Genomic DNA, 27,475 nt, shown 5'->3' with positions numbered 1-27,475 from the left:
CTGGTTGGCCAGCTTTGACCGAGTGGCGGGTTTCAATCAGTGGGACGGCGAGCGGAAGCTGCGCAACGTCTACTTTGCGCTGCAGAACTCGGCCAAAACGTGGTTTGCGAACCACGAAGCTTCCTTTAGCACCTGGGAGGCTTTTCGTCGAGAGCTTCTAGCGACATTTACCAGCAGAAAAAAAAAAGAGAAAGCTGAAATTGCCCTACGCTCGAGATCAGAGCAGCCGAATGAGAAAGTCGCGATGTTCATAGAGGGCATGACGCGACTGTTCAACAATCGGGCTGACCCTACTATGCCCGAAGCCCAAAAGATACGGCACCTAATGCGGGGCGTAAAAGAGCAGCTGTTTGCCGGACTGGTCCGTGGCCCGCCACGAACAGTGTCCGTTTTCACCAAGGAGGCAATGCGTATCGAGCGCTCTCTGCAGAAACAGGGCGCCCACTACGGACGTCAGGCTACTGTAGCAGCCGCTTCCCAGTACACGCCTACGACGCTGACCGCCGAGGAGCTTCGGGAGCTTGTAAGAAGCCTTGTGCGCGAGGAACTGGCGAAACTGCGCTTTGAAGCTCCACAGCTCAGCGTCGCTGCCGTAACGGACGTGGTCCGAAGCAGTCCGACGAGTTGTACAGCCCCCCCCTAGCTCCAAACCCAGCGCCCTTCGTTATGACGCACAGCGAGGCGCTACGAAGTCCTGGGCCAGCGATGCGAGCCTTTTCTCCTGTCGCTCCTGTGCCATGGCTGCAGGAGCCAATCGCAACAGTACCTTCCGTGCCGCAGTTCAGGCTCCCCGTGAGCAAGCAAAGCGCACGTTTGGCATCCGCCAAACAATCGGCCGCTCTGTTACCACTGCGAAGAGCCCGGCCACATCCTCCGCCACTGCCTCTACCGCAGAATGGGTTTAAGGGGGTTTTCACCTGACGCACCTCGACCACGCTACGGTGAAAGACCACGAGATATCGAACAATACTTGGCTGATAACGTGCAATCTTCGACCTCGCAGCGACGCCAGTCCCGATCGCCGTTCCCAAGGCGGTTCCCTTCGCCCCGCCGCCCGTCATCCTCTGGCCAGTTCAGGGGTACGTCCCCACGTCGGGAAAACTGAAGACGACATTCTCCGGGGGTAGGGTTACCGCTGCTGGACTGAGTCAAGAGCCTCCACCCGACGATTCGCCGCGACGCTCCGACCGACGACGACCTGACCCGACGACCTCGACGAGACGCTGCGACCGACTCATCTCCGCCGAGATTCTGGTATCCGCCGACAACCACGACGTTAGCGCACTCGTGGATACCGGCGCAGATTTTTGTGTAATGAGCAGACGGTTAGCCACAGCCCTGAGGAAGCTTCTGTCCACTTGGTCTGGGCCGCAGATCCGGACAGCTGGTGGCCACGTGGTAACTCCGGTCGGTGTCTGCACTTTGGGAATCCAGATCCGCGGTGTTACTTTCCCTGGTTGCTTTGCTTTGTTACCCGAGTGCTCCAGAGACCTCATACTCGGTGTGGATCTCCTTCAGGAGTACGGTGCCGTTATTAACCTCCAGAAGCCAATCGTGCTATGTTCCACCCAAAGCCCTGTCGAGGACGATAGCGAGCCACGCAGGGCTAAGTTATGCATCTGTGAAGACCACGTATTGATCCCGTCAAGATACAGCATGTTTGTTACTGTAAATTGCGATAACATCACCAAAATTCATAGCATCGCTGAAACCAACATGTCGCTGCTCTTTGGTCGGCAACTCTGTGTTGCTCGAGGAATTGTTGAACTGAACAATGGCCGAACCGAACTCTTGGCGACCAGTTTCGGCTTTGAACCTCAGCGTTTGCGGGGCAGAACAGCAATTGCGTATTTCGAGGAACTGAGCGAATTCTTGGGACAGCACGATTTGTCCGCAGCCCCGGCATCAGAAGAGAAACCGACCACCCCCATAAAAACTGACGTGAACCCAAACATCCCATGTAATCAGAAACGCTGCTTGGAAAGCGTTATCGAGTCTTTCTGCGACTGCTTTGCCTCGACCTCCAAGGTTATGTAGAGACCGCTCACTAAGCACCGAATTATAGTTGACGCCAACCAACGGCCGTTACGTCAGCCGCCTTACCGGATATCTTCGCAGGAGTGCGATGCCATTCGCCGCAAAGATCAAGAAATGCGCCAGGACGACGTGATACAGCCGTCGACGAGCCCGTGGGCGTCGCCCGTTGTTCTAGAGGCAAAGAAGGATGGAACCATATGGTTCTGCGTTGATTACAGACGTTTAAACAAAGTCACAATAAAGGATGTTTTTCCTTTCCTGTGTATTGATTAGTCCCTGGAGCAGCTGCGCCACGGAAAGTACATATCATCGCTAGATTTACGAAGCGGCTATTGGCAAATTGAGGTGGATGAACGCGACCGCGTGCTCTTTTTCGACCTGTGCTCGGCTCCTGCAACCTTCTAGAGGATGATGAACACCGTTCTTGCCGATCTCAAATGGCAGTCCTGTCTCGTGTACTTGGATGGCGTTGTCATCTTCTCTGGCACGTTCGAAGAGCACCTGAGACGCTTGCGCGCTGTGTAAAAAGCAATTCGTTCGGCCTGTCTTTCCCTGAAGCCTGAAAGTGTCACCTCGCCTTCGAAAAGCTGAAGTTTCTGGGCCACATCATGAGCGCTAAAGGGGTTAGCCCACACCCCGATAGAACCGCTCACGAGGCTGCTTTTCCTGTGTCCACCGATAAGCGCAGTGTGCGCCGCTTTCTGTGTCTGCGCTATTATAGGCCTTTTGTGCAGATCTTATCCGAGATCGCTCAGCCTCTCGCCCGACTCACGAAAGATTCTGAACCGTTCTTCTGGGACCTGGAGCAATAGCAAGCATTTGAAGACCTCCGCAATCGTCTCCAATGTACGCCCATCCCTAGACACATCGACGAGTCAGCCGACACTGAACTACACACAGACGCCAGCAACATCGGCCTCGGTGCGGTTCTTGCGCAGAGGCAGGATGGCCTCGAACGCGTAATCGCATACGCAAGCCGCACCTTGTCATGATCTGAGGTGAACTATTCCACCACCAAAAAAGAATGCCTGGTCATTGTGTGGGCAGTAAGCAAATTTCGCCCGTACCTATATCGCCGCCCTTTCAGGGTCGTCAGTGACAACCACTCGCTGTGTTGGCTGGCGAACCTCAAAGATCCCTCGGGACGGCTTGCACGCTGTAGGTTTCGACTTCAGGAATTCGATGTCACCATCGTCTATAAGTCTTGTAGGAAGCACAGTGAGGCCCACTGTTTGTCTCGTGCTCCTATCGAGGACAACCGAGCTGACCCCGACGACGATTCTGTTTTTCTTGGCGCCATCTCCACATCCATTCTCATGCAACACCAAAAAGACGACAGCGAACTACGGCCTCTAATTGAGGATCTAGAAGGAAGCGCTCAGTCTCCCCCGCGAATCTTTCCGCGCGGGCGGTCGTCGTTCTGTTTAGGTGACGGCGTCCTGTAAATGAAAAACTACAGTCCAACAGAAGTTGTCTATCTACTCGTCGTGCCTACGGCCCTTCGCGACGAAGTCCTGCAGGCGACCCATGATTATCCATCTTCTGGTCACCTGGGTTTTTGTCGAGCTTTGGCGCGAATACGGCAAAAATTACTACTAGCCCAGGGTTGCTGAAATTGTGAAGCATTACGTAACAACTTGCCACGAGTTGCAGCGTCGCAGAACGCCGCCGACTAAGCCAGCAGTCCTACTTCAACTTATTGATCCGCCTCAGGACCCCGTCCACTAAGTCGGCATGGACATACTCGGTCCATTTCCGGAGTCCTCGCTGGGTAACCGCTACATTGTGGTGGCCACCGACTGCCTCAACTGATACTGTGAGACTAAACCTCTTCGCCGTGGTATTGCTGGCGAAATTGCGAAATTTTTATTCAAAACATTGTGCTTCGTCACGGTGCACCCCCCCCATCGTTTTAACTGACAGTGGAACAGCGTTCACCTCGGCCCTTACGCAGGAGTTTATGCGCCTGAGCGGCACCAGTCACTGCAAAGCAACCGCTTACCACCCTCAACCGAACGGCCCCACCGAACGTCTCAACAAGACGATCGCCGACATGATTTTTATGTACGTCGACGCGGACCACCGGAACTGCGACGCCATACTCCCTTACGTCACATTTTCCTATAATACAGCGGTCCAGGAAACGACACGCTTCACTCCATTTCGTTTAGTACATGTTCGCAAAGCCACAACCATGCTGGATACAGTGCTGCTTCCAGCTAGCTCTACCCCTTCTGTTATGGGTGATGCCCAATTTGTTCGTTACGCTGAGGCCGCCCGCCAACTCGCTCGACAGCGCATCCGGCACCAGCAAATTCACGACGTTCGGCGCTACAACCTCCGCCATCGAAAAGTGCGTTACCTGCCTAGCAAACAAGTCTGAGTGTGGAGCCCGATCCGCATGCGGGTACGCTCTGAGAAGCTTCTACGCAGATACTTTGGCCCCTACGAGGTGCTCCGCCAGCTCAGTCAAGTTACCGACGAAGTTCTCCCCCAAGGAACAGTTCGCTCTTGTAGGCGAACCACGTTCGAAGTTGTCCACGTCACTCGGATGAAGCCGTACCACGCCCACTAGCCCGTCGCGCGTGTCTACACCACACGCCAGACACGTGCGACTAACCTTGTGGTACTGCCACCGATTGCAAACACACCGAGTCGGTGTCTGTAAGAAAGGTGCAGCAATTCCACACTACTAACTACACTACTAACAGGCGCCATACCGCGGCTAAGCTGCATTTCCTGGCAGTTGGCAAGCCTTGAGTCATCTCGGAGCTAGATGCTTAGTCTTCATCTCGCGTGCTGCCTGCTGCCTTGCGCGTCGCAGCGTCTTGCGCGTGTAAGTAAAGCAAGTAAACCAGCCCTGCTTACGTCAACCGTTTCTCGGTGACAATATGGCTACTCGACGCATTTGATTAGTAAAGCCATGTGGTCGTATCTTGGCCGCGCAGATGAAAATACAAAGAGGTCCGGATAGGCGAAGAGCGAATATTGGGGTGTACAGGACGCCAGAGCAACGCAGCATCTGCAACATGCTGGCCAAATGTATCGATAAGAAAACCTACTCTTGCAGACAATTTCTTTGGAAAAATGAATTCGTTTCTTTCACCTGGGGCTTGCCGCGATCTCGTCCGGAGTCTCCGGACTGTGCGCTCGCGTCCGGCGGGCTGTGCGCTTCGTTTACAATAAAGTCAAGAGAACTGATTCCCCATAAGCTTTAATGGCCTCCAACGAAATTAAACCTCTTCATATAAGACGGAAAAATGCTCGATTAACGGTTCTTCATTCACTCATCCATGGAAAGTTTGGAATTTCTTCTTCACCCTATGATATACCTTGAACTTCACGAAAAACCCGTAACCAACATACCCATAATATAATAAAAATAATAGTTTTTTGGAGGAAAGGAAATTGCGCAGTATCTGTCTCATATATCGTTGGACACCTGAACCGCGCCGTAAGGGAAGGGATAAAGGAGGGAGTGAAAGAGGTAAGGATGAAGGAGGTGCCGTTGTGGAGGGCTCCGGAATAATTTAGACCACGTGGGGATCTTTAACGTGCACTGACATCACACAGCACACGCGCAGCGGCCGCGGTCGGGTTCGAACTCGGGAACGCCGGATCAGTAGTCGAGCGCTCTAATCACTGAGCCACCACGGCGAGTAGCATACCCATGCCCTAACACCATATTTTGCGAAAAAAACTTGTTTAAAGACTCATACTTGCCGCGCACAAAAAAAGATTGGAATGCACTGCCTGAACAGATTGTCTCAAGTGACAGTTTTGAAAGAAATCTTAGCAGATTGATGTGCAATGTATTTCCTTTAACTTGTTTCGTTCATTTGTGTCATGTGTCAAACCTTTTGTCTACGTAATAAATTTATGGCGTTTGTAAATATGCCTTGTTATCTGCCCTGTTATCTGCCTTGTTATCTACCACATGAGGTCTGCAGTATTATGTAAATAAAAAAAATCCGGCCTATTGGGCGGTTCCTGCCTATAGATGTTGAGGGGAAGGCACTATGGACCAGAAGTTATATACTTATAAAGTATTTGGACATACGCTTAAAACCATAACAAGGTTTTACTGACGTTTCGACTGGAGATCGGTCTTTTTCAGTGTGCTGCAAGATTATTTCGCTTGAGTATTTATAGGGGTTGCAAAAAGGCTGCTACTATGCGACCTTATTGGCGCATGATGAGTCAAAGTCCAGAAGGGTGTCCAGTGGCCGTACTTCGGGCATTGCACAAAACGCTGAAACACACACACACACACACACACACACACACACACACACACACACACACACACACGCGCGCGCGCGCGCGCACATACGCACGCACGCACGCGGGCACGCGGGCACACGCGCACACGCGCCCACACGCGCACGCACGCGCACGCACGCACCACTACACCGGAGTTTCAGATAAATTTTTTGTACATAACAGCTGGTGTCTTGGTCAAAATACGTTTACTTGATCGAATAAGTGCTTGTTTTGAGTGAAGACAGGACATACGTCACACGGACAGGCATTAGGAGCCAAGATGGCCGTCTAGCTTTCTGGGAAGAGCTGTAACTAATCGGAAGGGGGATACCGGTCTTCGAGTCTGCAGTAAGGCAAGGCCCTGACGATTATGTCCGCGGAGTCACCTCCGACTTTACCTGGAAATGGTGCCTTTCACATCTTTAGTACAGGTATGTGTATGTCTATTCAGGCCGCACTCTGTGGTTTCGTGCCTTTGCTTCCTGTTGCACACAATAGATGTAAGACGTAGAAGTGCACGCCGTGAGTTCAGTATCTTCCCTAGTTAGCGAAGCAACATGGAAATTTCTCGCTGGAGAAAAGAGAAAGATTGCTACCTGAGCGCTGTGCTACAGGACCTTTAATAGGCGAAGCCCTAGAATGTCCGTTAAAACCTTTCTCTGCCGTGCTTTCTCATGTTAAATGTGTCGTGCTCAAGTGTTGTAAAGTCGTCTTTCCAGTCGGTTTGAGTGAGTGACATTGCAGAGGATTCACGAAGGCTACATGAAAATGAACAAGTTTAAAGGAAGGGCACTTCGCCTTGCATTCTGGCCAGGCATGAACTCAGAAATTGATTCATTTGCACGGAACTGCGCTACATGTAAAATGTATACCTACAGTCAGCTGAAGGAACCTCCTTATGATACGCCATGTTCCTGAGCGGCTATGGTACCGTTTAGTAATCGACCTCTTAATGCAGCGGGAAATCGTACCTGTGCGTATGTGACGCCTTATCAGACTTCTCTGTTGTGGAATGTCTCTACGACACGTCGGCTACGACCGTCGTTCGTGCGACTGGTGCCATTTTCTTCGTTATGGAATGCCGATGGAAGTTCTTTCCGAAAACGATCCATAATTTTCAAGAAGAGAATTCGCAACGTTTTCATGCGCCTATGACTTCAAGCACATAACCTCAAGTCCAGGGTTCCCGTGTTAAAACGCTCTAGCCTAAAAGGGGTGGACGTGGTAAGGATACTGCAAAAGAAAATTACCGAAGCGAAGCAGGGCTTCAGGCTTTAAATGTTCGATTACGGGTCCTCTACTTTGGAATGCGGGCGCACGTCAGTAGAGCTCCTCCACGGCCGCAGACTACGGAAAACGCTGCCCGACTACCAATGTGAACTCCAAGCCGCCATGCATCGTCAGCTTCAAAGGTTCATGCGGGCGCTGGCACAGCTCGACGAAGGGGCCGTCATGCGCATCCAAAGTGGCACATGGGCCTTCAAGGCACGGGTACGGAAACAATCAACGCTCCCAAGGTCCTACCATGTAGTTACGCAGTAGGCCCGTTACCTTCGGCCCAATCGCACACACCTGCTGGCGACTGGGGAAGCCTTCCAACGCGACTTCAGCCTCGACGACCACGAATCGAAGCTGCGGTGCTCCAGCTCTCCTCAGGACGATAATGTGTAAACTAACAGTACCACAGAAGGCATCATCACACCACACAGTGCGCCAGCAACACCACCTCAAAGGAGGTCGCTGAGACGGAGAAGACCACCGCAACTATTGGAGTAAGATCGCAACTTTCAGCAGATTTAGTGAATTCATCTCTTGTATTTTCCTTCGTGCCTTTTTCTGTTACATTGTGTAACTCGGGCCACTTAGTCATGACTGATCTGTAAATTGCCATTGATAGCTTTTCTTTTTAATTTAACGAAATAAAATATATCAGATCGCGTCAGCCACCTGTGCGCAGATTGATTAACTGACGAGGCGTTCCCCCTTTCGGCATATAAAATGCGTCCGCTGAATAAACCCGGCAGGATTCGCGCCATGGAATTCAGCTCATGCTCGTCTCCTCGACCAACACAGCCGAGACGCCCTTGAAACCTCCTATCACTTGAAATGCTATTCTTTAGCAATGTCTACAATAAAGCCATCTTTGTAAGTCTAAATAGCCTGTTTTTCACAGATCCCTGGCCATAAAAGGTATTCTTAAACACCCGTGAAAGTTCCCGAATGCGCCATAAATATAGGAAATAGAAGTCCTCATTAAACAGAAAAAACAAATCAATTTGCTTGCTGAAGCTCTCCAGCGATTTTCTTCAATTCTTATTAATATTCAAGATTAATTTTGTCTGATTTCACTTTGCTAGTGGGGCTAATTTCTGAGGGAAGCCAACGTAAAAACGCAGTAATATTTTTTTGTTATCCACACCTAAGAAGAAGATTTTGAATATGCAATAAAATACTTCGAGTACAGCTATACGCTACACAGGAAGTTAGCATCTGAAAACATCCATACGAACAAATTAAGGCGTTATGTTCTAAGGCAGTGAGGCTTAAAATAATTTTCCATTTATATGACACTTATTTTTCACCTCTGAAAGATGGTTCTGAACTACATGCCGTAGGTACCACTTGTGTTTTAACATACAGTTATTGTGAAGTTAATCACAGTTATTACATAGTAAAGAGGAACCTATCCTTCACGGTATGTCTGAGAAGAGTCACTGCAGTGAAACGTGAGCAATGGCTTATCATTCGCGCAAATGTTTGATGAGCATAATGGAATACGTATTAGAGAGAAGTATATCTGATAAGTTAAATATTGGAATGAGACTTAAACGCATTGCTTTGAAGCTCGCCAACGATTTTCCAAAGAGGACTGGTTCTAATTTTGCTTGTCAAAAATTCACTAAAAAGCATCTTGCGTCAGCGGAGGTGCCCATCGCTTAATATAAAACCATCCATACCAAGAAAGCTTGACTCTGGTACTGTACAGCATCAACAATGAGGCGTAGTGTAGTGATGCATGGTCGCACTATGCTCTTTTTGTAGGCATCCCGGTTCCTCCCGAGCAGCTTGGCGCAGCTGGTTTACCTTGTTTGCCGCTCTGTGGGCAAACATTTCCACACTTCTTGCTTATTAACGAGAAAATGTTAAGCCTCCCTTTGTACCGAAACTCCGGCGTCGGCGTTGTGAGTGGTGCAAGCGAAAAAGCACGTGGCCCGCCTGGCCCCTTGGTTACGTGACCAACCTGCCCAAATCAAAGTGGGCGAACTTCCCACCATGAGAGGTGCGGCAGTTACATTAATAGATACCTTCAGCATACCGTGTACAGTATTACCATTACCGAAATACCGGAAGCCCGCCCACCACCGCTGAGCACACGTTGATTGGTCCCGATGTGGCAGGCGCGCGCGTAGCTGTTTCGTACCTGGCGCCACCTGCCGCCGTCAAGGCGATTTACGCATGCGAATTGGATGCGCGCGGGCTACTGGTACTCCGGTACCGCTATCTGCAGCACAATACACGGTATGCTGAAGGTGAATAACGACTGGACACGAGAGGTTGCTCGGTAAGAGCAACGTGGGTCTCACAAAGCCCAGCGATTGCTTTGCTTGAAACAGCCACCAGCCGGGGCATTAGCGCATCATCCCTTCACCGCCATGTCTTTGCGCCAGGTGGTGTACGAGGATTCGCCGCGATGTAAAAATGTAATGAAGAGAATGGCCAAGTCTGCAGGCAGAACCTAGACTAAGTGATACGTAAAGATCCAGGGCGGCATAAGGGAAACCTTAGATGATGCCATTTCAAGTTTTTTCTCGTTTGATTTGAAAGTCGGCACTCCTACAGTGTCTCTTCTAAAGAATGAGTTTGTTTGGGGCTTTTCATTGAGACCGATTGCCAGCATTCTTGGGCACACTGGGATTTCTGTGCTGCAGTATGAACTAAGGAAAGCTGAACGAACTGCAGGATATAAATAGCCATCACTGAGGCGAGAATTTGTACTGCAATCTTAGTTGGGATGAAAGGTTTCGATTCCGCCATAAAGCACTTGCACATATGGGTCACGTGATCACGGAAAGGAGCCACGCATGGGTAGTCGTTAGAAATGCTTATCACAGCTAATGTTTAAACGCCAATGCTCAATGTGTGTTTTCCTTTGTGCCATGGCATCTTAAGCGCTCTTAAGCACCTTAAGCATCTTAAGCACGCACGGTGAAAAAAAAAAACGTTCAGGCATAGTAATTTTCTCAATCATTTGCTATTTAAATTTTGCAATGGCATTATTGGAAGCTATAAGGTGGTCTTTAGACACCAAGAAGATAAATTTCGCTCTGCACAGACTACAAAAAATGTTTTAGACGACATTAGTATTCTAAACATTGGAAACGCCAATCTTAAAAAAAGCGAATAACAGAATAAAATAATGCCTAGGCATTTTTAATGTGGGCGCACTATTTTTTCACTCTTATTTTAAAAAGCCCATTTGAAAAGTAAATAGAGGCCGCCGCGGTGGCTGATAGGTTCCATAAATAAAAAAAGCGGTGGCTGAGTGGTTATGGCGCTCGGCTGCTGGCCCGAAAAATGCGAGTTCGATCCGAGCCGCAGTGGCCGAATTTCGATGGAGGCGAAATTCTAGAGGTCCATGTACTGTGCGATGTCAGTGCACGTTAAAGAACACCAGGTGGGGTTCTTCAACAAGATTTTACAAGCTATCTTGGACGCGTGCCTCGGAACCAAAGGTTTTCGGGGCTTCACAGCCAGGACCAAGTCCAACACAATTGCAGTGTGGCTTCCGACTCTGACTGCCGTAGAACGGCTTCAAACGCTCACCAGTATTTCACTGACAAGCGAAATCTGGGTGCCAGCCCAAGAGTATTTAGTTGAAGGCACCAACTTGCAGCGCTGCGTCGTCTACAACGTCGATATCACTGAGGATCAAGCTGCACTCTAGCCTGAGCTGTACTGTCCCACGCACCGTGTCATCCAGGCCCGACGCATGGGAAAGGAATGCTCTTCGATAGTCACCTTGCAAGGCCCTCTTACACTACCACCCCGTCTTTACTATTATGGCTGTATTTTACGCCTCGGCCATATAAACCGAGTGTGGTATATTGCTATAACCGTTTCCGTACTGGACATATGCGCAAATCCTGCCCCTTCACTGCTGCCGGTGAAAATAGTACATCGGAAAAAAAAGTGGCTTATCGTGCGGCCTTTGTAAATCCGTCGACCACGAGATAACATTTCTAAGCTGTCCGGCAAAACAAAAAGCAACACAAAACGCTCGTAGTCGAATGACTAAGCATTGGCCAATACAAGACAGTATAACTTCTTTGCAGACACAATCGGTTCGCAGCTCTCCAGTGGGATGACGACGAGTGGCCGGAGCTCCCTGAGCACACCTCGCATGATCCTTCAGCTCAGCAGCCTTCTAATGGTACTGTGCGAAAAGAACGCCTCCGAAAACAGCCAACAAAGCAGTGCAGTGTGCCTGAACTACAGCAGGACGATATGGCCCCAGTCGACGAACCAATCGCACGTCTTTTAGCGGAGGTCACCAAGCTCCGACAACACCGCAAACTGCTCGCTTGACGTAGACGACGGGCAGCGGAATCATCCGCCGCATCTATCAATGGCGCAGCAACATCGCCTTCCCACCGCCCACCAGTGTCATTTTCTGCTGCCTCTTCCCAGATTAACACAATGCCACTGGACAACTCTGCGACTTCTTGGCTCCGGTTTATGGTCAACCAGTTGTCCAACCTGACGTCCATGATTCTACAGCTCTTGGGCTAGTAACTAGAAATGGCAAGTTCCAGTCGTGCTGGTGTGCTGCAGTGGAACTGCAGAGGAATTTCCACGAAGGTGGGAGAGTTCAAGACCCGACTACAAATTCACAAGCTCCAGGTATGGGCCATGCTGCTACAGCAAACAAACGCCTTGCCATCGATTTCAGGCTTCAGTGCCTACATGTCTCTTTCAATGATAGTCCGTCGTGTACAAACTGCTGCTCCACCGGGAAAGGGGGCGGTGTATTTGGACTCACGTTTTCCGCATGTACGCCTTGCTCCCGAAAACTGGTGCACGTCGTATCAAGAGGTAGGGGCAGTGGCTGCGAAACTTAAGAAGGGAACCGTTGTGGTCGTTTCATTTTACGTTAGACCAGCCGGTGGTGTTTCCTCCGGTATTAATCTTGGCTGGTTAACAAGTGTCCATCGGCAGTATCCCGGGTGTCTAATTTTAGTCGGAGGTGATTTAACGCCCCTCACTATGATTGGGGGTACCCCACTTCGAGCCCTCGTGGCAGGCGCGTGCGGGACGCCTTCACGGATGCCCAATTTGTGCTGCTCAACCATCCTGGGACAGCAACACGGCTAGTGCGTCAAACTCGCAGTGCTTCCTATGCTCCAAACTTGACGTGGTGGTCGTGTCCGGGTGCTCCCTCCTGGCACATGGAGCCAGACTGCTGGGGAAGTGACCATCACCCTATCATCATCATCGGTCTTCACACCTCACATTTCCGACCTATACACAACAAATGTTCTGTGATCAACTGGGACAGTTTTCGCTCCTGTATGGACAATCTCTCATCAGATTCTTCACCAATCCTTGTTGAGCACATATAAACAGCGCTCAACAGTGCTACTTTTACCACCTGGACTGGTTTGGTCGACGGGCACCATGCCTCGGCCTTCTTAACTTGTTGGCGGCACGCCGTCAAGCCGAGCAGGCTGCTACGCGAGACCCTTCTTCGTCGCAGGCACGTACGCGATTGCACTATCTTACAGCTAAGGCACACAAATATGAACGCGACCTCTCTCGACGGCAGTGGCATGCGTGGTGCGAGAAATGTTCTACAAAATCCTCGAATTCCTCTCTCTGGCGAACATTCCGTACAATGGAAAATGGTCGCCGTTCGACTGGTGCAGGAGCAACCGCATGCTTCGAGGCTAACTTCTCGCCAGATGATTTCGCCAAAGAATCAGCGCGAAAGTTTTTCCCAAAATACGATGCTGTGCGTTCTTCGGCCGTTTTCTTAAATATGGAAGGCATCCCAGCACATGTATATGAAATGCCATCTGATGACGTAGATGTAATGGCGTGTCCATTCTCTATGCCTGAGTTGCTGGCTGCAATAGATGATGCGAAACGGAAAACAGCGCCAGGCCCGGACAATATTCAGTACGAAGTGTACAAGAATCTGAGTAGCGCTGCACTCTCTCAACTACTTGACACCGTAAACAAAGTATGGTTGGATGGCGTAGTGCCCGAGTGCTGGAAATATGCTGTCGTGATTCCCATCCCGAAACCAGGAAAGCCTCCTACGGACCTTGCCAACTTGCGACCTATCTCCTTAACTCCTGCGCTGTGCAAGCTGGCGGAGAAAATGCTAGCCACACAATTGTCATGTTGGCTAGAGCAGCACGGTTTTTATCACCCAGCACAAATCGGCTTTCGTCCTTATATTGGTACAGAGGACAGGTTGGCTGTCTTAACATCTGAATTTTTGTCATCCACCCGCAGCCGCAATGTGCGTACTGTTTTAACAATGGACGTTGAAAAGGCATATGACAACATCAGTCATTAAGCCATTCTGAACTCCATTGGCATGATTCATCTCCCTCTTTGAGTGCGTAGTTTTTCCAATCATTTTTGGAAGGCAGAAAATTTGAAATACGCCTCAGCAGCGAAGCGGTCGGATCATTTGTTCTCTCTGCGGCGTGCCACAGGGATCAGTACTGTCGGCGACATTATTTAATATTGCTTTCATCCCGCTGGCTCGGCGCTTACATGACATCTGTGACATAAAATTTCTTCAGTAGGCTGACGACATCACGGTGTGGAGTACTCACCAAGATCTCTGTACTCAGAAGGCTGCCCTTCAATCTGCGTTGGATGCTACCTGTAATTACGCTTCATCTATCGGACGTCAGCTATCCGTGCATAAAACAAACACGTCAGTCGCCAACAGCTGGGGACGTCGTAAACTTGCTGTAAATCCAATCCGTCTTTGTCTATCAGGCACCCCACGACAGGAAAGTCCCAGAGCAAAAATCCTTGGCTTAATGGTTCACCAATCTGGATCAGCGACTGCATTGCTTTATCAGACAAAAAGGCAAGCTAATCAGACTTTGGGTTTGATTGGAAAAATTTCCCCTAAAACTGGTGGCGCAGGCTCGTTCGTTGCACGGCAATTGATGAAGGCAGTTCTGCAGCCACGTATTGTTTAAAAAGCCCACTTTCAACATTTTACAAGAGCCCAATGGGATCGCCTTGAGGCCGTAAATCGAAAGGCTATGAGGACCATTACGTGCCTTCCCCGCAACACACCGGTCATAGCTTTACAAGAAAATGCGCAGCTCAATACCGCTGATGAGCTGGTGCAGCAGTGCCGTGAGGTGCGCAGCCTAAAGGCCAGTCTATCGCACTCCACGCATGCACTGAGGACTTATGCAACGTCACATTCCATTCTTCAGCCGCCAACGCCAGTTCTTCCCCCATGGAAGTTTGTGCAGCTCTGCGACAACAAGCCAACAGATAATCACCGGCCAACATCTGCTCATTCTGAATCGTTGCTTCGCCAGAAATTTGAGGAACAACATGCTTCCCTGCCTGAAGGATCCATTGTTGTCTACGTAGACGCAAGCATAGCAGACTGCAAAGCAACAACGGCTATCTACTGCCTGGTCAGACCTGCCCTGAATCAAACCTCTTGGTTTCAGCTTACGGAACTCCCTTCGTCCTCTTGTGCTGAGCTCGTTGCAGTTCAAGCACTCTGCTCCTTGGCCGACATAACTATGCTCCCTGCGGCCCGCGTTGTCATCCGCACTGACGCCCTTCAAGATGTACGGTTGCTACGGCGTGTTAGCCGCTGTCCAACAATCAATATGTCAGGACATCCACCGGCTCGCGGCACGCATCCCGCAGCCAGTAGGTATTGACTGGGTCCCACGTGATCTGCTTACCTATCAAAGCCAGGCATATTTAGCGACCCGCCTTGCGAATACAAACTCATCACCGCCTCGGCTCCTTCATTTGGACAATGTTACCCCCCTTTCATCAAGAAGGGAACTCCTCCGGCGCCGCACACGTGCTCTCATCCCTCCTTGTGCGGTAACCTTCCCCCGCGGTCTTGCCCGTGCAGAGGAGGTCGCGCTTAGGAGGATCCGGGTCGGGGTTGCCCTCACACCGGCCATAACTCGGAAGGCTGTCCGATATGTAAAGACGAGGACATTGAGGCCGACATTCATCACTTACTGTGGGACTGCCCAGCTCTCAAACCTACAAGGATCCGGCACCTGATTTTAGCAGGTCTTTCACCAAGCAACCCTGCTTCATGCATTGCATGGACGCAGCGGCCATACCATCGTTCTTTACTGGACTTCATCAAATCAGCTAACCTTTTTCGATTCATTTAATGTTCATTACATCATTCAGCACACCTTCGCCCTTTATTGATGCCCCGGGGCAATAAATTTCGCTTGAAAAAACAAACCCAGGTGGTCTAAATTTCTGAAGCCCTTCACTACGGCGTCCCTCATAGCCTGAGTCGCTTTGGAACGTTAAACCCTAATAAGCAAACCCAAACCAAGGCGAAAAGTCAACAGGAATTTTCGTTCTTGAAATGTTTGTTTATACACTGGAGTTAAATAGTTAGGCTCGCCTCAAGGGCATGACGCGATAGCGTTATTGGGCTGCTTGATCGACCTGGACTCTGCTCTGTATATTGTCACTGATAAACGGTCGAAGCACTCAAACCAGGTTTAATTAAACGTGCTCGGTGTGCAAGACAGCGGAGAGCTCGAGCGAGGAAGAAGATAAAAACCTCTAGCCACTAGAGTGCGCAAGGCACGGTAAGTGCTATCTAAAACAATTCGGCCGCAGTATGGCGCCAGTGGATTCATTGGTACTGTGGCTTTACTCCCCCTCCCTGAAGGGCAACGACTCGGTGGCGCAACAATGAGAAGCAAGAAGGCAAGGGACGGCGAATGTTCCGGTGGCTGGTGTAGACACGCCAGAAGAGCTAGCGGGCATGATACGGCTTCATCCGTGCGACCTGGACGACTTCGGGGGTCGGCCGTCCAGAGGAGCGAACTGTTTCATGGAGGAGAACTTCGTAGTTCACCTCACTAACTTGGCGGAGCACTTCTTGGGGGCCAAAATATCGCAGTAGAAGCTTTTCGGAGCGCCCACGCATGCGGGTTGGGCTCCAAACCCAAACTTAATTGCCGGGCTGGTAAAGCATATTTCGGTGGCGGAGGTTATAGCGCCGAGCGTCGAGAACTTGCTGGTGCCGGATGCGCTCTCTAAATAGGTGGCGGGCAGCCTCAGCGTAACGAACGAATTGGGCAGCACCCATTACAGAGCAGGTAGTGCTAGCTGGAAGCCGCACTGCATCCAGCATGGTTGTGGCTTCGCGACCAAGTACTAAACGAAAAGGAGTGAAGAATGTCGTTTCCTGGACTGCTGTATTATAGGCAAATGTGACGTAGGGGAGTATGGCGTCCCAGTTCCGCTGCTCCGCATCTACGTACATGGAAATCATGTCGGCGATCGTCTTGTTGAGCCGTTCGGTGAGGCAGTTGGTTTGAGGGTGGTAAGCGGTTGTCTTACGGTGACTGGTGCCGCTCAGGCGCATAACCTCCTGCGTTAGGGCCGAGATGGACGGTTTTCCCCAGTCAGTTAAAACGATGGGGTGTGCATCGCGACGAAGCACAATGTTTTGGATAAAAAGTGCGCAATTTCTTCCGTGGTACCACGGGGAAGGGGTTTAGTTTCACAGTATCGGCTGAGGTAGTCGGTGGCGACCACAATGTAGTGGTTACCCAGTGAGGACACCGGAAATGGGCCGAGTAAGTCCATGCCGACTTGATGGAAGGCGACGTCAGGCGGATCAATAGGCTGCAGTAGGCCGGCTGGCTTAGTCGGCGGCGTCTTGCGACGCTGGCACTCGCAGCAAGTTCTTACGCAATGCTTCACAACAGCAGCAACCCTGAGCCAGTAGTACTTTTGTCGTATTGGTGCCAAAGTTCGACAAAAACCCAGGTGACGAGAAGATGGGTCCTCATGGCACACCCGCAGGACTTCTTCGCGAAGAGCCGTAGGCACGACGAGCAGATACACAGCTTCTGTCGGCTGTAAGTTTTCTTATACCGGATGCCATCGCGTAAACAGAATGACGACAGTCCGCGTGAGAAGATTCCTGGGGGAGACTGAGCGCTTCCATCGAGATACTCAATGAGGGACCGTGGCTCACTGTCATCTCTTTGGTGTTGAATCAGAACGGACGTGGAGATGGCGCCAAGAAAAACTGAATCGTTGTCGGGGTCAGCTCGGGGATCCTTGATAGGAGCACGAGACAAACAGTCGGCATCACTGTGCTTCCTAACAGACTTATAGACGATGGTGACATCGAATTCCTGAAGTCGAAGGCTCCAGCGTGCAAGCCGTCCCGAGGGATCATTGAGGTTCGCCAGCCAACAGAGCGAGTGGTGGTCGCTGGCGACCCTGAAAGGGCGGCCATAGAAGTACGGGCGGAATTTGGTCACTGCCAATACAACGGCCAGGCATTCTTTTTCGGTGGTGGAATACTTTGCCTCAGATCGTGACAAGGTGCGGCTCGCGTATGCGATTACGCGTTCGAGACCATCCTGCCACTGCACAATGACCGTACCGAGGCCGATGTTGCTGGCGTCTGTGTGCAGTTCAGTGGCGGCCTTTCGTCGAAGAGTCCAAGGATGGGCGTACTTTGGAGACGAGTTCGGAGGTCTTCAAAGGCCTTCTGTTGCTCTTGGCCCCAGGAAAACGGTTCAGAATCTTTCGTGAGGCGAGTAAGGGGTTCAGCGATATGGGAGAAGTTCTGCAGAAAATGCCGATATTATGCGCCCAGAGAGACCCAGAAAGCGGCGCACGCTTCGCTTATCGCTGGGCACAGGAAAAGCATCCACGGTGGCTGTCTTATCGGGGTTGGGGCTAACCCCTTTAGCACTCACGATGTGGCCCAGATACTTCAAGTCTTCGAAAGCGAAGAGACACTTTTCAGGCTTCAGGAAAAGACAGGCCGACCGAATTGCTTCGAACACAGCGCTCAGGCGTCTCAGGTGCTCTTTGAACGTATCAGAGAAGATGACAACGTCATCCAAGTACACGAGACAGGACTGCCATTTCAGATCGGCAACAACGGTATCCATAATACACTGGAAAGTTGCAGGAGCCGAGCACAGGCCGAAAGGGAGCACCAGAATTCGTACAGACCATCCGGTGTAATAAAGGCTGCCTTTTCCCGGTCGAGTTTGCCCACCTCGATTTGCCAATAGCAGCTGCGTAAATCAAGCGATGAGAAGTACCTGACGTGGCGCAGCCGATCCAGGGAGTCATCAATGCGCGGCAAAGGATAAACATCGTTTTTTGTGACTTTGTTTAAACGTCGGTAATCAACGCAGAAAAATAGGGTTCCATCTTTCTTTGCTACTAAAACAACAGACGACGCCCACGGGCTCGTCGACGGCTGTATCACGTCGACCTGGAGCATTTCTTGAACTTGGCAGCGAATGGCATCAAGCTCCTTTGAAGAGATCCGGTAAGGCGGCTGACATAACGGCCGCTTGTTGGCGTCGACTATAATTCGGTGCTTTGTGAGCGGTGTCTGCCTAACCTTTGAGATCGGGGCGAAGCAGTCACTGAAAGACTGGACAACGCTTTCGAGGCAGCGTTTCTGATTAGACGGGAGGTTCGGGTTCACGTCAGTGTTTATGGGAGTGGTAGGTGCCTCCACTGATGCCGAGGCTTCGGACCAAGCGTGCTGTCCCGCGAAGTCGCCGAGTTCTTCGAAATACGCAATAACTGTGCTGCCGGGCAAACACTGTGGTTCACAGCCAAAATTGGTTACCAAGGTCTTGGTTCGGCCATTGTTCAGCTCAACAATTCTGCGAGCAACACAGACTTGCCGACCAAGGAGCAGCGACATGTTGGTTTCAGCGATTCCACGAGTTCCAGTGATGTCGCAATCTACGGTAAGAAACATGCGAGCTCTCGACGGGAATAATACGTGGTCGTCAAAGGCACGTAACTTAGTCCCGCCTGGCTGGGGATCGCCGTCAACAGGGGGTTGAGTGGAAAATGACACGACAAGCTCCTGAAGGTTGATCGCAGCACCGTACTCCCGGAGGAAATCCAAAGCAAGTATCAGGTCTTTGTAGCACTCGGGCAGCACAGCAAAGCAACCAGGGAAAGTAGCACCGCGGATCTGGATTCGTGACGTGCAGACGCCAATTGTCGTAACCACATGGCCGCCGGCGGTGCGGATCTGTGGTCAAGACCAAGGGGTCAGAACCTTTCTGAGGGCCGAGGCTAACCGACTGCTCATTACAGAAAAATCAGCACCGGTATCCACAATTGCGGTCACATCGCGCTTATCAGCGATTACTGGGATTTCGGCAGACACCAGTCGGTCGCAGCACGTCGTTGTCGTTGAGGTCGTCGGGTCAGGTCGTCGTTGGTCGGGATCGTAGACGCGAATCGTCGGGTTTTGGCTCTTGACTTGATCCAATAGCGGCGTCCCTACCCCCGGTGGACGCCTTCTTCAGTTTTCCCTATGTGGGGACGTGCCTCGGAACTGGCTAGAAAAAGACGTGTGGCTTGGCGAAGAAAACCGCCTTGGGGATAGCGACCGGGACTGGCGTCGCCGCGAGGTCGTTGGCTGCACGTTATCGGACAGATACTGCTCGATGTCCCGCGGCCGTTCTCCGTAGCGTGGTCGAGGTGCGTCGAGGTCGAGGCTATAAAGAAGTAGGCGTGTACAGAAGAACACGAAAAGGGGGTGGAACTTCACGCTACATTAAAGATAAACATTTGTATGAAGTCTTGCCTGAGTTTTTTGTTGTATGCGACCACTATGAGTCTGTCGCCGTAATAGTTCATGTGACCCTAATTGCTTCAGTTTATCGTCCACCTTCTGGTGATATCAATGACTTCTTGAATTTTGTTTCTAGTATTTTCGAACATGCCTTACTACTCAATGTACCTATTGTTTGCGTTGGTGATTTCAACATTTATCTGTCATCTGAAAGCCCTCTTTGCCTACGTTTCCGGGATACCTTCGAGTCGTTTGGCTGTTTTAACGTTATAAATGCACCAACCAGGATAACACCTAACACAGAAAAACTGCTTGACCTGTGCATAACTAGCCATAGTAACGAGGAAACTATTTCAGGAATTTTAACACTGCCACTTAGCGATCATCTACCCATATTCTGTTTTTTTCCATGGGCAAAAAGAAGGGGAGGTCGTCACCAGTTCGCTCCAATCTTTCATCGTAATTATAGTGCTGAGGCGCTAGCTACGTTCCGTACTGAGTTAGAAGCGACAAACTGGGAGGATGTCTACTCGGAGGAAAACCCAAGTTTATCCTATGATATTTTCCTACTTAAGGTAAAGGAAAGTTATAACAAAGCATTTCCTTTGCAGCCGGTCAAAGTTTGCAAGAAATCCAGAAAACCCTGGGTATCCAAACAGTTATATAAAAAATAAAGGCACTCGATAAACTGTACGACAAGTTTGTTCGGTCAGAGAACCTTGATCTCTTAGCTGAATATGCTGGCTTTCATGCTGGCTCCGGATAAACCAAATGCAATTGAACGTTCGGAAAACAAAGTACGTAAAGTTTAAGCCGCGAAATAAACCTGAAAATTTTAATATCTAGGTCAAGTACCAAGACTCAGCCCTTGAACGCGTTTCCATTTATAGGTTCTTAGGTGTCCTATTTGAGGAAAACTTAAGCTGGACTTCTCATATAAATAAGGTTCACACAAATATCTCTAGATCTCTAGGCATTTTGTATAAAGTGAGATATTTGGTTCCCAGCTCTATTAAACGTCAGTTGTATTTTGCTTTAGTACAGTCTCATTTACATTACTGTCTGTTAATCTGGGGCACCACTACCAAGACCAACTTGCGCAGGCTTGAGATATTGCAAAAACGAGCTCTGCGTTGCATAGAAGATGTAGGTCCGCTAGAACATACATACCCATTATTCTTAAAACATAATTTACTCAAGATAAACGGACTGTTTCAACTAAAGCTTGCATATCATATATATCATGAAGTCCCCCGTGACCCAGTTTCCTTTTATGCATTATACTTCCCTAACAAGAAACCTTATGATTTCAGGTATAGTCACTTTCAAATGCCTCTGATGAGAACGAATTATGGTATGCAGCACATTGATTACTTAATTCCTGATTTACTTAATAAACACCGACGTATTATGGAACTTCTGCAGCAGCCTCGTTCCCCCCGTAACTTCAAGAACAATGTTAAAATGTACCTTCTGTCCCTGTCTCCTCCATAAAGTGTCCAGTTTCTAGGTTTTTTTTTACTCGCCGGGTGTATGTCCAGGTTCGCTATTTTTGGTTTTGTTGTCCTAAAGACGTAGGAGACATGCGATGCGGTTTTCATTGTTTTTGGTTTGCGTGCTATTTCTCCCCTTGCCTGTATGTTAATTCTGTGTATCTCATTGTTTGCTATGTCAATTTTTTTGTTTTGTCCTAGAGACATTTTAGCTATGCGTTGTTGTTTCCTTCATTTTTCATTGCATTTGTGTTAATTATGTGTAACTCATTGATCCTTACATATAATTCATGTAGTACGTATGCGATGTTGTTACTTTTCTTGTTTTGCTTTGTGTATTTTGCTGTATAATTCGCCACCCCCCTGAGCAATGTAACGGGTGACGGGGCCACGTCAGGCAAAAAATGAATTGCCTTTTGTCCCGTCACCTCTGACAAATCGATGTCAAATAAACTTCAAACTTCAAACTTCAAACTTCAAACCTGAAAACTCCCTTAAGCCCATTCTGCGGTAGGGGCAGTGGCGGAGGATGTGGCCGGGCTCTCGCAGTGGTAGCAGAGCGGCCTATTGTTTGGCGTACGCCAAACGCGCGCTTTGCCCATGGTGGACAGGGGCTCCTGCAGTACGATGGGTACAGCTGCAGTTGGATACCGCGGTACAGGAGTGACAGTTGAAAAGGCTTGTCTCTCTGGCCCAGGACGACTTTGTAGTGCTTTACGGCATATCATCAAATAGGGCGTGGCTGCGGAGCCGGTGGCGACTGAACAACTCACAGGAATTCATCTCGAACCACGTCCGGCATGGCAGCGACGCTGGCCTGTGGAGCTTCGAAGCGAAGTTTCTCGAGTTCTTCGCGCACCAGGCTCCTCACTAGCTCTCGAAGCTCCTCAATGGGTAGCGACGAGGGCGTATAGTGGTGAGCGGCTGCTACACTAGCCTGACGGCCCTAGTGCGCACCCCGTTCTTGCAGAGAACGCTCCATGCTTGTTGCCTCCTTGGCAAAGTAGGCCACCGTTCTTGGCGTCACGTACCAGTCCAACAAACAATTGCTCTTTGACGCCGCGCATCAAGGGGCGTACCTTCTTGTCCTCGGGCATAGCAGGGTTGGCTCGATTGAAGAGCCGCGCCATGTCCTCGTTGACCATAACGACGCTCTCGTTCGGCTGCTGCGACCTCGATTGCAAGGCGATTTCAGCCTTCTCCTTTCGTTCGCTGGTGTTGAACGTTGCTAAGAGCTCTCGGCGAAAGATCTCTCAGTTAGTGAAGGAAGCTTCGTGGTTCTCATACCACGTCTTGGCCGAGTCCTGTAGTGCGAAGTACACGTTCCGCAATTTGCGCTCGCCGTCCCACTCGTTGAAGCCCGCCACACGGTCAAAGCTGGCCGACCAGTCTTCGACGTCCTCAAACCTCTGGCCGTGGAATGATGGGGGCGACCGAGGTGTGTGAAGGACGAACGGCGGGGCATTACCGGAAAGCTCACTTGTCCGGCTAGCCGTAGCGGACGTCATGGCCCTTGCTGATCTTGCGATTTGACCGAACTCTGGCTGTAGTCCTCGCAGGCGGTGGCACCCCTTGTGGATTGGTGTTGTAGCCACGCGTTGGGAACTGACGTCAAGAGTGTCCTCGAGGTCAGCGTACATGGACCGTTACCCAGACATATTTGGTGGAGGTACTGGGATTGTTACCCAGCACCTGCACCAAATATGTCACTGATAAACGGTCGAAGCACTCAAAACAGGTTTAATTAAACGTGCTCGGCGTGCAAGACAGCGGGGAGCTCGAGCGAGGAAGAAGATAAAAACCTCTAGCCACTACTGTGCGGAAGGCACGATAAGTCCTATCTAAAACAGTTCGGCCGCAGTATAGCGCCACTGGATTCATTGGTACTGTGGAAATATCAGATAGTGTCGGCCGAATCATTCAAGGCTGAACTTAAACCAAGTCGAGCTACTTTGCCTGAGTGCCCTAGAGGCAACATATCTGTATTGCTGCCCAAGGCTCACAGTTTCAATTAAGAAGCAGCTACCCCAATTTTCTTTACAGCGCAAATAACTTCCTTTATATTCTGATAAGTTAAAATGAATTTTAAGTCATGTTGCGACCTTATAATTTTAAACTGTGTAATGTTTCAATAACTTTCCAATCCGCAGCTCTACGCGTTACGTCATAACCCTCTTGACCAATCCGGATCTTTTATACAGGCTGTTGTCAACTAAGACGCCAGATTAGACTCTGAACAAGACCCTTAACGCTATCGCGCTAAAAGTTTTTCCAGCAGGCGTAACTAGTATTGTGAAAAGCGGCTCCACAGCTCGTGAAGTGCTCTTGAGGCCGAATTAGAAGCAAGAGCTATTACCATAGGTAGTTGAATTGGGTCATATATGCGGAATATATCTAACGCCAAATAAAAATGTCATACCTAATGATATGACCTCCGTGGAGCACTAAAACGACACTTTCGCCTTTTAATTCCAAGCAAACGATGTTGATAAAGCGTAGCATCGCAAACATCATAGGCTTTACGAGTAGACAGAAGAAAAGATTCCAAGGCGGAATTCTTTAACGCAGCACAAACAGGAGACAAGACATAGTGCCTGCCCTGTCCCCTCTAATTATTGCGGTAAAAGTATTCCGCCTTGAAAACATAAACGACCTAGCCCTAAACAAACGCTGAATAAATGCTGCACACATATTCACTACATATTTTCTAAGCTGCTGCCCCGCTAGAAGCTTTGCGTTTTCCCTATTTACATCTAAAGGTCCGTGACACCTCAGCGCGAAAAACAAAACACCTTTCTGCTATACTCGCAAGTTCATTCAAGATATACGCCACTTCCGATTATGTCTAACAGAAAGAAAAGTGTGGCCCGAAGATTCGGTGTTCAAATGCTGTTTCCTGCTTCCCCCAAGCTTACCTGCCTGTTCGTCCGCATCCTCAGTGACAAAACAAATCGTAGTTCCAGCAAAACAAGACACCAAACGACGTTTTCAAGGTATGTGTGGGAACGAGTAGTGTTGGGATGGAGTTATCCGCTTCTTTTTCATTACGGTAAAATTTAGATAGGGGAAACAGGACGTAGCCTGAAGAAGCGCCTTTTCAACGTCGTAGAAAACGGTACGGCGAGCAATCTGGTTCTGTATCTCAAAGGATGCCAACGCTGCCCGATATGGGTTTACCGTACTGACATCAGAGAGTTTTAGTATAGCGTTAGCGTGATAGCGGCCAAAGGAAAGTTACGTTAGCGTGCCGCAAGCAACTTATCCCCACGGACACCTTTTTTATAGCTTTCTGAAAACGTTAAACGCGATGTGCTTGACATGATTGTGAACGGTCCTTGTAAAATGGGTGCCATTGTCAATAACTTACCAAAACAACATATTTCAGTCTCTTTTACGCCAATTATTAGAGCGACGCTTACATATCAAGCAAAATGGCCCAGAAATTGAAATAAACTAAAATAAAATACGCAAACATTTCGCCATTTATTCAAGGTAATGCTAAGTAGAAACCGTTCAAGGAAGAATATCTTCCATGATATGGGGTGTAATGCTCAAGAGCTTTGGTAAATTTAAAATAAATTGCTATGTTGCATCATTTAACTACATAAAACACCACGACATAGCTTCAAATGTATATTTGTTTCGTTCCGGAACTTTGTGCTATGTTCCGGGTACTTGCGGGGGGTTTTCATCGCAGCCTAAGGTCCCATTATTCTTGAGCACGCTAGAATCGAGAGAAAATGTGGAAAACAACTGCTTTGTCGTAAAAAGTGAAGTAAGTAATAGGGGCACGCAGCATACCAGTTTTTGCCGGTGAACTTGCGGACCGGAATTGCATCGATTGCTGAATCGGCAGAAGCTGCTGGCTCTCGCTTGGAACGACGCCGCTATGTTTTTACGCTAAGGGCGTAAAAGCCAGAACCGCTGCAACGCTTACTTCTGAAAATTCCGCGCGTACGCTATCGCTATTTCTCTGTTAGCGTTCAGCACATGCGCACTCTAGGACCGCCGCTCCGCTATGCACGCGATCACGCAAAGCCCGCAATACTAAAACTCTCTGTTAACATTTGGGGAATGTCAAGCCATGTGCTCGAGCTAGTTGGGGCGTTTTTAACCAAAAGAATAAGCAGTCGTGAGGAAATGTATCATCCGTAATTCCCACTGAGAGAGTGCGCGTTCTTAATCGGCGCTTAACAACTTTATGCACCAAATTCTGTTTTTACTTTTTAGGTAGGTTTTTCGGTTTTCTATCGCCTGTTTTATTGCAGCCATTTATGGTGCGTGCGCATTCACAGGTAATGTGTTACAGTCCGTATAGTGAGGTCAAAAATAACTGGTTTTACGTCTAATGCTGGTGGTGCTCGTTCTTTCTGCGTGCCAAATATTGTTCACCTTTTAGAACGCCTGTTGAACCGTAGTCGGTAATGAAAGATTTTCATGTAAAACCCAACTCCTCACGGATAGCGTAGCGGGAGACACCTGAAGAGCACACAATTTTTGTATAGTAAAGGAAAACAGCAACCTGAGTACACATAAATGATGTACAGATATGACTTATCTTTCAAACTCGGACAAAAGACACTACCCCTAAGCACACTCACAGAATATGAGCTACTTAATTTAGGTGGTTGCTTACCTGCCATTTTTCATTCTCTCCATCGGCTCTTAAGAGGAAGGTGCGGCGTAACAAGACCTGTCCTTAAGATGGGCTCCTTCAAGGTAAGTGCCTCTTGCGATTATATGTCATTTTTTTATGCCGCAAGGTCATCTGAGGCCGAAGAGCACCATGACACAAGGTACTTTTCTTCTTCTCAAGGTGGAACAGTGTCTTATTCCACAAGCATTTAACCCGAAGGAAGCCAAACCCCAGGCCAGGGAAAGCTTGTGCCCATTGAATCGCCGGTGGGCACCCGGCGGCAGAGGGGACTGTACCGTTCACCTCCTGTATGCGAGGCGGATGCTCAAACCTTAGGTCACCGCTGCGCTCACTTGCGATAACAGATTAAGGAAAATCTTATGATAAATGAATGAAATGAAAGCATAAATTCGTGCATTTTGCATGCAACAACAGTCGTTATAGTTCACTCGTAAATATTTGCCAAGCAGGAACATAAAACATATTGAACAAATTAAGGCTGATAATCAAAACAGCAAAGCAAAAAATAGACGGGGAGACATAAGCTCCGCCTTAAGGGCATGACGCGAAGGCGTAGATTGGTTAATGCCCAGCACGTTCTGCCGCTTGTTTAGGCCCACTGTGGCCCAGCCACCATTCCTGTGTCTACCAACTAGGTCACTCTTCCCCATCGCGGTGACCATCCCGGACTGCAGCAAGCGGCGAAAACATTCCGCTGCCCTCCAACGTCCTGCTCCTGTTGGCCGAACAGCAGTCATACTGACTCACTCCAGGGCTGCCGCCTTACTAGTGCTACAGCGGGTACATATAGGCAGCACACCGTGGCCTACCTGAGAGCCCGCCTGATGGCCATGGAGGATGCCGGTCTTCCCGTCTTCCTGCAATCGCTATCCCTTGAACGTCGGCATCGCTGGTAACGAGGCTGCAGACCAGCTGGCGGGGCCGCCCACAGTAACGGCTCCCCGGTCTCATTAGCCGTCGGCCAGCTGGACTCCGCCCGCCCTGCTATCCGACAGGCTGTACGGGCTTTTTACCCAGATCCGCGAGCGGTCTCAGAAGGCCGCTTCCTGCATGTGCCAGACAGACTACCACGGAAGAAGCGGACACTCCTCTTGCGACTCCGAACGAGTGCCTCATGAATGCAAGCCCGCCTCCACCACCATGGCAGAGTCCGCTCTCCATCCTGCGCCTTCTGCG

This window comes from Amblyomma americanum, unplaced genomic scaffold (genome assembly GCF_052857255.1).
Source record: "Amblyomma americanum isolate KBUSLIRL-KWMA unplaced genomic scaffold, ASM5285725v1 scaffold_427, whole genome shotgun sequence".
NCBI classification, from domain to species: domain Eukaryota; kingdom Metazoa; phylum Arthropoda; class Arachnida; order Ixodida; family Ixodidae; genus Amblyomma; species Amblyomma americanum.
This window is presented reverse-complemented; position numbering follows the sequence as displayed.